This window comes from Castanea sativa, chromosome 5 (genome assembly GCF_040712315.1).
Source record: "Castanea sativa cultivar Marrone di Chiusa Pesio chromosome 5, ASM4071231v1".
NCBI lineage: Eukaryota > Viridiplantae > Streptophyta > Magnoliopsida > Fagales > Fagaceae > Castanea > Castanea sativa.
In genome coordinates this window covers 31,343,739-31,355,304 of record NC_134017.1, presented here as the reverse complement: position 1 = coordinate 31,355,304, position 11,566 = coordinate 31,343,739, and the positions used below count along the sequence as shown (strand labels likewise).

Sequence of the window (11,566 nt, the reverse complement as noted above, 5' to 3'; positions counted from 1 at the left end):
TTTAATTTTGTTTGGAATATAAAGCTTCCACAAAACCGACCAGATGAGCTTCCCAACACAACCCCCTGAAGATTCAGCCCGAGGCCCTTCACCTCACATTCTTCGTGCAACCTTGTAGGCAGACTTGACAAAAACTTCCCATGTTTATTATGCATCCAAATGATTGAGTCCGAAAGAGCCCTTCTACTAAGAGGAATCTTTGTAATTGCAACAGCATCTTCTCTATGGAACAAAGTCATGATCATATCACCTCTCCAAACATGCAACTCCGGATCAATTAATTCTGAAACAGCCATCTCATCAACCATCTCATGAATAGGATGAAGAACCTTGTTGGTAGGGTAATTAGGGATCCATTTATCTCCCAACACACTTATTAAAACCCCATTACCAACCCTCCAACAATAGCCTGATTTAAGAATAGGAAGTACCGCCACCAAACTTCTCCACACATAAGAACATTCAGGAGACTCTTTTGCCTAAAAAAAAGAGGATCAAAGAAAATACCTTGCTTTGAAGCACTTTGATAGTAAGGAATCATGGCCTTGGATCATTCTCCAGCCTTGTTTAGCCAACATAGCTAAATTAAAGTCCCTCAAGTCTCGAAAACCCATACCACCCTTCCACTTTGAAGTTGAAAGCTTTTCCCAATTCTGCCAATGAATTTTCCTTTCATTGCCTACTTGACCCCACCACAAATTTGGCACATAAATTATCCAGATCATCACATAATTTCATAGGAAGTTGGAAAGCACTCATGGTATATGTCGGTATGGATTGAGCAAAGGCCTTGATAAGAATTTCTTTTCCAGCTTTAGATAACAACATTCCTTTCCATCCATGCAGCTTCTTCCACACTCTGTCCTTTAAATACAAGAATGTGTGGTACTTAGCCGTACCAATCAAGGTTGGCAGGCCTAGGTAAGATTCAAATTTCATCTCTTCCTTGACACCCAAAATCTGCAACATCTGTTATCTCTGAACTCCTGTTATGTTTGTGCTAAAGTAAACAGACGACTTTTCCAAATTTATACTTTGACTTGCAGCCTTTACATATGTTTGGAAAATCTCCATGATGACCTCCCCTTCATAGTCAAAAGTTTAAATTTACTGTTCAACTAGTTAGTGCGTTGCATCGTTTTATTATAAACTTATATAATACTGTATATATTTTATTTGATAAAAAATAACCAAATAAATAATTATTATAATAACAAAAGAAATATAAATAAATAATATATATTTTACCATTTATATCAATTAATATTTATATATATTCAAAGTTAACCAATAGTAAATATATATATTAAAAGTTAACCAATGGTAAATGTTAACATAAATTATTAGCTTATAACTTATAAATTGTGCTCTAATGAGACTTGTAGTTACATGTATCAAATTGTTTTTATCTGAATTTTGTATGTAGTGAATCTATGATATTATTAGCTACAATAATATTAATAAGAAAAAAATGTTAGAAGTTGTTTTACATTTCAGAGATTGTTGAATACCTCTCTACACTATATTTTCAAGTGTCAAAGCTTTTATAAGATGATTGACCTACGCACGTGTTAACATCACCCATCTTAATAAATTTTTAGTCTTTTTAGGACACTTCAATCGATGCAGTAATCTTAAAGGTTTTTGGTCCAAGGCCTTGGGTTTGAACTGCTGCAATGGCGCTTGTGAGAACCACAAGCGTTATTGTCGCTGGTGCTACTGTTATATCCATGGTGGTGCTTTCCTACTTGTTCAGCTCCAAAGAACCCAACTTGGCCTTCTTAAAGAAGAAAAAGAAGAGTCCCAGAAATGGGCTTATTGATGCCATTGGAAACACTCCCTTGATTCGCATCAACGGCCTCTCTGATGCCACTAGCTACGAGGTTAACAAAAAGCAATCCACTTTTTCAATTTTCTTTCATTTTATCATCTGGGTTTTCTTTAATTTTCATTTTGAGAGAAGTTTCAACTTTCATGCCAAAGATTAGTTTTTTCTTTTTTCCTTGGATGATGTTTCTATTTTGTTCTATTTGTGGGGTTGTTCAGATTCTTGGGAAGTGTGAGTTTTTGAATCCTGGAGGGAGTGTGAAAGATAGAGTTGTGGTTAAAATCATTGAAGAGGTAAATATATGTTATCTAAACTACTTTGTTTGATGTTGTTGGAATGATTAGGGGGAAAAAGAAAGAAAATTTAATGTTGGTTTTTTTATTTATCTTTGTTTGGGTATTAATACATGTATCTGGCTTGGTTGAGAATTTTCTAGAAACTGAATTTTACCAAACCATGAAGCACAAATTTTGATACTCTTAGCAGGTATTTTGAAGAATTGGTAATAGCAAGAAATAACGAAATAAGTAACTATTATAATAAAAAAGTAATAAAATGTATTGGCATAGTAACTATCAAATAAAAAATGATAACAACTAAAAGAAATTATTATTTTGTAACATACCAATTGTGTTCTAATGAGTATTTTGTATTTTTGGGAGATTGTTGAACACCTCTTTGTACACTATATTTTTAGTGTATCCTTGTTCTTGTTTGTCATTATTCTTTATTAAAATCTTTAGTCCTTTGGGTCTCGTTACTTGAGACAAAGCAACATACAGCTGGCCATGGCTGAACACTGGACTTGGCAAGTAGAGGCCAACATTGTTTAGAGTTTGTCCTTGACTTTTGTTGATTGTCATAGCATGACAAATCTTTAAAGGAAATTGTCTTCTTTTTAGGATGAATGGCCATTTTGATTCTATAGGAGATAGAACTATTCGAGGAATAAGAACCTTTGTTCTGATGTTTTAACCTATAATAATTTTTGCTTCTATTATCCAAGATCCTAAATGTGTCACAATCAGCCTTGTTCCATTGCACATGCCAAGCTTTTGATTTACATTTCTTAAAAGCATTATAGGTACTCCCTCTTTTAGTTCTATCTTATGATTTGGTATTCCTAGAAACTCAAGTGTATTCAAGAATTCAACTGGATAGAGATTATCTTGATCAGGGATATTTGGTGATACTTTGCAAATAGAGTTTGAGCTGAGATAATGATTCTTCTCACCTGGCACAAATTGCAGCATGTATTGATTTATTTCATTGATAGTTTCATTTTTTGGGGTCAGAATTGCCCTTTCCTTCAAATATTCAATATTTCCTTGCATTTCTTCAAATAATGGGTAAGTGCTAGTAACTATTTTTTCTATAGGATCTTGTTTAGGTTCAATTAGAAACTCATTTGGAATTTTGATCCATGTCTCCTCAATTTCTCCATCTTTGGCAATTGCTAGTACAGTCCCATCTCCAATATCAAGCACCCATTTTTTAAATTCTAAGATTTTATTACTTGATGCAGTGGTAGTCAAATCTTCATTTACTCTCATGTTTTTTGTAAGGAGAAAAACTTGACAATTATCCCATAAATGTGATCTATTGATGGATCCCAATAAAATATCTTGTCTTTTTCCCTTTGGAACAATAGACAATATTTGTCTGAAATCTCCTCCAAGAAGTATAGTCTTTCCACCAAATGGAGTATTAGTTAAGCTCAAATCGTTGATCAATAAAATATCTTTTAAGGATCTATCGAGCGTTTCAAATGCGTATCTATGATCCATAGGTGCTTCGTCCCATATTATTAAACTTGTCAAAGATATTAGCTCTGCAAGTTGTGTACCATGTTTGATGTCACGTGTTGCATTCTCTAGAGGGTTTATGGGTATTCGAAATCTTGAGTGAGCTGTACGTCCTCCGGGTAGTAAAAGTGTGGATATTCCTGAAGATGCAACGACCAAAACTATATGTTTCTTTGAATGTAGACTGACAATAATTATTTTGTAGAGATTGGTCTTTCTAGTTCCTCCATGTCCATAAACAAAAAATAGTCCCCCCTTTTTTTTTAATACTGAATCCATCACAACATTGTAATCAGCTTGTTGATCTAAGTTAAGTCCTGCAAATAATTTTTCATGCTCTTTGCATAACTCTTCTTCGTTATATCTAGTTTCTTCTCTAATTAAGCTATTGGTTAACTGATTTAACAGTTCCATGTTTGGCAAAGGTAGAGTGTCGAAATCTCTCAAAGATTTTCCATTTTGTATTAGGAGCTTTTCAATTTCAAGTAATGCATAATTTTGAATATGTTCTTGTGTTAGTTGTAGATTTGGATGTTGAAATAAACGCTTTTGTCGATGAAGGATATCATCTAACAAAGCTTGGCAGTTGTTTGTCCATAGCTGCAATGGATTTAAGACTTCACAAAATAGCAAAAGAGTGATGAATAATTGTCTAAGTTGAGCTGTTGTTGCCCATTTTTTTGCCTCTTTTATTGCATCATTTACTCTTTATCTCCATCTAATAGACCAAGAGCATAGCATGCCGATTTGAATGTAGGGTGCATTACGTTAGCAATTGTCCGTATCTGTTCGAAATTTTGAGGTCCTCTAACAATGTTCGGCAGCATTCTCAAGTAATATTTTTCTCCAGAAGTTGGAGGTGCATAAGTAATTCGCCCTATAGTTTCACCCGATTTTCTTAGCCTCCATTGTTTTTGATGCTTGCTCCATACAAATTTTGTTGGGAATTCAGCATAAGTTAGTGATCGTGCTTCTTCATTTACTGAATTCATTTGCATCCACTTAGTAAACATTGTTCTGTCTATGCCTTCCCTGTGTAAAAGAAAGATATTATTAAATGGAATCATAAATTTGTATGATCTCAAAAATGTAATGAATATAGATTTTACTAAAGTTTTTTGTTTTATAAATATCTCAAAAATTTATAGCTTTGTTTTATATTAAATTATATATAATATAAAAGTTAAGCAATCATAGCTCTTCCAATGTCATACCTATTTATAACGTTTCTAGCTCATTGATTGTTTGTCAAAGTGATGGTATGTTCATCTAGGAGATGAAATGATAATCGTTCAACTATTGGAGTTCGATAATGTATGTCAAATTGGTAAATTCTCCAACATGCTTCACAGAAATATATCGACAATCTAAGTAACTCTTGGTTTCAGCATCACTAATTTGTTTCTTTCTTATATTTCATTTTTTCTTACATTTTCTTGTACCAACATTGTAGCCCTATCAAGGCCTTTGTTAATATACTTGAAGAGATATTTAATTGCTTTAGATTGATTGCATCACTCTACATTTATATGAGCTTGGTATTTTACCAATAGATTGATATTGTGAGGAACAACATAACTATTGTCTAGCTTGACATCTCATTTTTGTATAAATCTTCCATCATCTCTTCTTCTATAAATTGGATATCCATTATCATCAATTGTTGTCTCGTTGTAAAAATTGTTTGGAAATGTTTTAGTGCAAGAGCCATTTTCCATACAGGATGAGTTTTTATTTGCTCCGTCTCATGGTCCGTGCATCTTGAATTGAGCCACTACTTCATATGCATTTAGGTTTGAGTCTTTGTCTGGAATTTCTTTTGATATGACTCTATCAATGTTAGCTGGTGAAGGGTATTTGTTGTCATATTGAAGCCAAATTAATATGTGCACGAGGCAATCCTCTTTTTTGGAATTCAATAGTGGACAAAACTACATATAGAAAAGAAAGCATTTTAAAAAAAAAATAAGAATATTAATTGTGACAATTTTTTTGAATGATTTTTATTTGATAATAGTTTAATTTTCATCATACGTGCAATGACTCTCCCAAACTGTTGACCTTGTACAATGCCTTTCATCAACTAATCCAATTTTATTTTGAAGACTCTTGTCTCAATATCAGGTTTGTCTTAAGGATTTTGGTTGGATATTTCATCTAGGAAGCTTTGAATCTCTAGCCATTTTGGATTTGCAGTGAATGTGATGAATAGATCCTGATTACATGCCCATCTACATATTGCCATGGCATCTTGATAGTTTTGTATGATATATCTTGGTCCAACTATAAATGTTGGAGGGAGAACTATTCTTTTACCAAGTGATTTATGACTTGTGTCACCTCTAACAACAACATCACGCACGTTCTTGTACAAATCTGCTCTTAATTGTGGCTGTTTTTTGCGTATAAACCTTAGTCTTTCTTCTTCAATAGCTGTATATGCATCAACTATGAATTGTTGGAAGAGTCAACGACTACAGAGAATTGTTTGTCCTTCATTTCTTCGGTGTTGAATCCTATATGCGTAATACTCCCTCATTGTTACAGTTTCTCTCTTTGTTTTTCTTCTTCCTTCATTATTGAAATAAGGAATGCCAATGTAGAAACCATCTTCTCCAAAAGGAAATAGTATTGGATACTGCATAGCCATAAATGACGAATGTAGATCAGTAATTCTTTGTAGTCCATCACTTTGAGTTTCTACTACAATATCTCTTTCTCCGTTTGTGTCTGTAAGGTCACCTACAATTAGTGTAGCTACTTCTAAAGAAGTTAGGGCATTGTACTGCCTTGCATGCATTTCTCTCCTGCCAATTAGTCTTAAACAAATAGGAACTAAATCTGAATCCTGAAATCTGTCTTTGGCTATGCGAAAAACCCCTGCAAGCTTGTTGTGCTCATCAAACATTTTCATTAGTCCTTCAATAATTTTTGGATCATGATTATTACCAGGTGTTCCTTTTTTTGAAATTGCTTTCATCCTATTTGAAATTTCATTCTCTTTATCATAAATGTATAGCTGAGCAAATTTTAGGAGTTTGTCCAGGTGTTGGCATTAAAGATCCAATCTTATGACGGTTTTGCCCATTTATTTGAAAGATATATGGCCCAGGCTTGTCATTGACACTATCATCTACATTTGCCCCCATTGATGTAAATGCAAAAATGGAGTTACAAGCTCTAATGTTTTTTTTGAAATTTTGATGATCTAGGCCCCCCTTCATCGCTAAGTAATTCTCTCAAAAACTCTGGTGGTGGTTGTATTGGTGGCAATCTAACCTTTCCTTCTTCACAGCATATAGAAAAAGTTGGAAAACTTTGTCTTTGAGATTTTTTGACTTGTTCTTCATACCATAGAAGTGAACTGCAATATAGGCATTCATATGTTGGTTTTCTAAAGTTCCATGCTTGAAGAGACATTCTTGTTTATAATTTTTTAGATTATTAAAAATGAAATGTTCTTTGTAAATATAGAAAAAATTTAATTACAAAAAATATATACTTTAGTATTTGATTCTTACTTCTTGTTGAACTATTGATGTCATTAGTGTCACGGTTTCTAGAAATTTGTGGATCTTCATTAACACATTGTTGACCTACTAAAAAAGTGTACAAAAAATATTAGTATAAAATGAGTTAATAAATAAATAAAGAAGGGGAGATTAAAAAAAATATATGATGAAATTTAAGTTGAGTAACCTTTGTCATTTGATGGCATTTTTTGTGGATTAGCAGTCTTTTTACGCATTTGAGTTGGAGTCTATATAGAATTATGACAAATTTTCTTAAAATGAAAATAAATTTTGCAAAGATAAATAATATTAAATAAAAAACACGTGATTAACTTCATATGAAAATTAAAATTATTATGAAATAAATGTATGACTATATTCATTACCTTCAAATGGTTTTTGGTGGCTAAATTTGTAGTTTTTTGTCGCCATTCATCCATAAAGGATCTTCATCTTTGTTAGGACATATGTGTTTCACATGTTAGGAACATATGTCACTATTTTATGTAATTGGCTAATCTTTTGACAAAACGCACTTTACTTGTATTTATAGGAAAAAACTAGTTTTGTATCTCATACAAAACACATAACGGAAGCAACAAACAATGATATATTTCATTCATGATTGAAAACGTGCACTATGTAAATTTTAGAATTTAAGAACAAGATAACGTACCTTGGTGTGGAGAAATTCAAAACAAAGATTAGAAACACTTGGGAACACTTTTAATCTTCACTCCAATTCCACTTTACGCCCAAGATGTGTGGTTTCTCAATCAATTTTCAAAGGGAGAATGAAAGTGTGTCTCACTCTCACATATACACATGTTTCTTATTTTCACTCATAAAAATTCTGTATGTTTCTCCCTTTATAACTAACTGATTATCTAATTGGGCTGGCCTATTGGGCATTTCCAATTGGGCTTTAGTGTGTGGCTTGGATTTGGACCAAAAGGGACCAATAAGACACTAGCTCCAATGGGCCTTATGATTTTCCGTCAACTCTTGACAAGTCCAAAGTTACCATTAATTATATTTAATATCACTATATAAATATAATTGTACTATAGGCCTTATTAATAAATTATATCCCAAGACTTTATTATACATGCAACCCCTTCATTAAAATATTCGTTGTAATACAAAGTCATGAATATAGACTGCCACTTTGAAGATTACTATCTTAATCCTTGAGTACCCAGTTTAATCCTTTATGTTATTTATCATATATTTATGAAATTCAATTTCATAAATATATACTTTAGTAACTACTTACTAAAGTGGTTGGGCCCAACACTCTGAATAACTAAACCCATTAAACTTATCTCAATGGAATATTTTATATTTCCGTTAAGAGATTATGAATTTCATCTTAAAAATATATGCTCCATCAACACTAAATGCGGTTGCCCAACATACTGAAATTTTGACAGTGACTAATAGATCTCAGTCCTGATATATCAAAGTAACCTACATCCCATGATCAGGTCCATTATTCTCTCAGGATTTAGAGTTGATGTAAATAGAAGTCGTGAGATTTATTATTCATTTGACAGTCGTTAGGAGAATGGTAAATCTCACAGCGGTCTAGTTCAATATGTTTTAACTCTTAAAACATATCAACATACCAACTAGAAGTCTCCACTTTCATGATCAAGACAAATCATCTTAGTTGATATGTTATAGTCTTCGCAGATGAAACGCTCATTTTCATCACCGATTACGAACTACATTTTGAGTTTACAAGGAACTTGTGATTTACATCTTCTGTGACTAAATCACATAAATCACATATAATGCATCTCATGGACTATGATAATGTCTCATTAGTTCATTTATAGATAGTCTTATATAATTAAACAATTTTATTATTTATGACATGTCAATCAATTGGATTTTAGGGCATAAACCCCAACAGTATTTTGGTAGATCTAGGATGTGTTTAATGCTTCAAGAAACCTTGTTTCAAAACCAAGTGTTAAAACCATGCAAGTCTGTCCAAGATTCAAGTGTGAAAAGTGCTGTTCATTAAAGCTCGAATGCTAGCTTGACAGCTAACATCTATCGAGCCTTGAAGAGCTGCTCTAGCCTGTGGCTCGACAGCAGCTCGATAAATAGGGTATCTATCGAGCTTTATGAAACTCAATTTTTTTGAACTGTTTTTCATCCAATCTGTGAGTATATGTTTGGGCTTTCTTTTCTTACAACTCTAAACATGTATAAAAGGATTATTTTAAGAGCCGTAACAGGTTACACAGTAGAGAGCACAATTGCACAAGAGCATAATTTATCAAGTGTGATCGGAAACCAAGTTTGCCCTAGTTCTTGAGAAGCTGCTGTGTTTGTACACCATAGGGTTTTGTGACCAAGCAATTTCGTGACCTTCATGTGTTGAAGAACAGAAGAACTTTGCAGCTAACTTCCTTCTCTAGTTGGTGATTGAAGTCGCGTACTAGGATCCGCGCAATTGCTTAGTAACGTACTGGGAGCCGTGCATTCAAAGGAGAGAATGTCACTCCAGAACAAGTCCAATTGGGTATTGGGATAAGGGTTTAATTGTAGGTTGGTATAAGGTATTGAAATTTCTTTACTTGTAACTGCTTGTTTTGATAATAGTAGATTCTTGGGAGTGGTGACCTTAAAATCACCCGGTGGAGTTTTTGTCGTACTGGTTTTCACCATTCGTAAATAAATCACTGTGTCAATTTATTTTTAGATGCACTTCAATTTATTGGTGTTTTGTTTGTGCTACCACGCATTCTTGTATGTTAATTTGATTAATTAATAAACTTGCCTAATTAATCAATTAATTTATCACAAGAGGTCAATACATTTTTGGCCTATCAAGTGGTATCAGAGCAGGCACACTCTGATTAGGGTTTAATCATTATTGTGAGATCCATTGACCCCTGTTTGTTATGGATAGAGGACAATCACTTATTGTACCTCCTTTATTTGATGGAAGTAACTATGCATACTGGAAAGTACGCATGAGAGCTTTCTTGCAGTCCTTAGAAGAGAAGGTGTGGCAAGCTATGGAGATAGGCTGGACCAAGCCGAAGGAAGCGCCAGCAGATTGATGCGAAGATCAAGGCGGCTAACTTCAACAGCAAAGCATTGAATGTTTTATTTAGTGCGGTCACAAATGAGGAGTTCAAGAAGATTTCCTCTACTGAAACTACAAAGGAGGCGTTGACCATTCTCTAGACAACCTATGAAGAAACCAAGGATGTCAAGGATTCGAAGCTTTAAAGGCTCATTTCTAGTTTCGAAGAAATCAAGATGGAGGAAGATGAGTCATTTGATGAGTTCTATGCCAGACTCAAGGACATAGTGAACTTAGCATTCAATCTTGGGGAATCCATCCCCGAACCCAAAATTGTAAGAAAAGTGCTCAGATCCCTGCCCGAGAGATTTCATGCCAAGATTACTGTCATTAAGGAATCCAAGGATATTGACAAGATTCCTCTAACAGAGCTCGTGGAAAATCTGCAGACCTATGAGTTGGGTTTGACAAGGCTCAGGAAGTCAAGTAAAAGTAAGAGTATGACACTGAAGGCCAAAAGCAGTGAGACTCATGAGTCTTCCGATGATGAAGATTCCAAAATGAAGTCCTACATCACCCGAAAGTTCAAGAAGTTCATAAAGAATGCCAATACAAAGGGCTTTGACAAGGATTGTAGGCAATCAAGTTCTTCATAGTCTAAGAGCCAAGATCAAGGGAAGAAGGATGCCAGAGATGGTGGTCAGTACACTATTCCTTTAGGGCCTAAGTGTTTCGGTTGTCAAGGATTCAGTTATATGAAACAAGAGTGCCCCACTTATCTCAAGTCTATTGGGAACGAAATTCTAAATGCCTTCACTGCTACTGTAAATCCTACTGAAGGGATTGTTGAAGATGTGGATGAAGAAGAGGAATTGGTGGAGTCCAAGTTTGAGAAGATGGATGAGTAAGATGACATCCACACTGCCTATGCAAAGTTATACAAGGTCTCAGAAAAGCATGAGAAATTGTATAGGTTGGCCACCAAAAAGCTCAATGATGTGGAGCTTGAATGTGAAGAGCTTGAATGTGAAGAACTCTCCACAAAGTTTGATGAATTCAATCAGACTATAGAAGTACTGAGGTTTGAGAACAACTTCCTGGTTGAGAAGACTAAGAAGCTTGAGGCAAAACTATTCCAAGTTAGAGCTCAGCTGGAAAGGACTTCAAGCACTAAGCTCGATGAGATGCTCAGTCTTTAGAAATCTGCTTTAGATCGAACCGGTTTAGGGTATGATCTCTTTTTTTCTAACATTGCTTCCACTAGTACTATTGTTTTTGTTCCTTCTAGTAATAATGTTGAAATTGAGAACACTAATGTCAAAACTGATTTAGCTAGTGAGAACATAGATAAGGGTAAATCTATCTTAGAAGCACT

General features: G+C 34.1%; 1 pseudogene; it reads right to left on the bottom strand.

Annotated features, from left to right (window-relative positions):
* Positions 1-2,463: 2,463 nt before the first annotated feature.
* LOC142635065 (ATP-dependent DNA helicase PIF1-like) lies at positions 2,464-7,016 on the bottom strand (annotated as a pseudogene).
* Between the last annotated feature and the right edge of the window lie 4,550 nt (positions 7,017-11,566).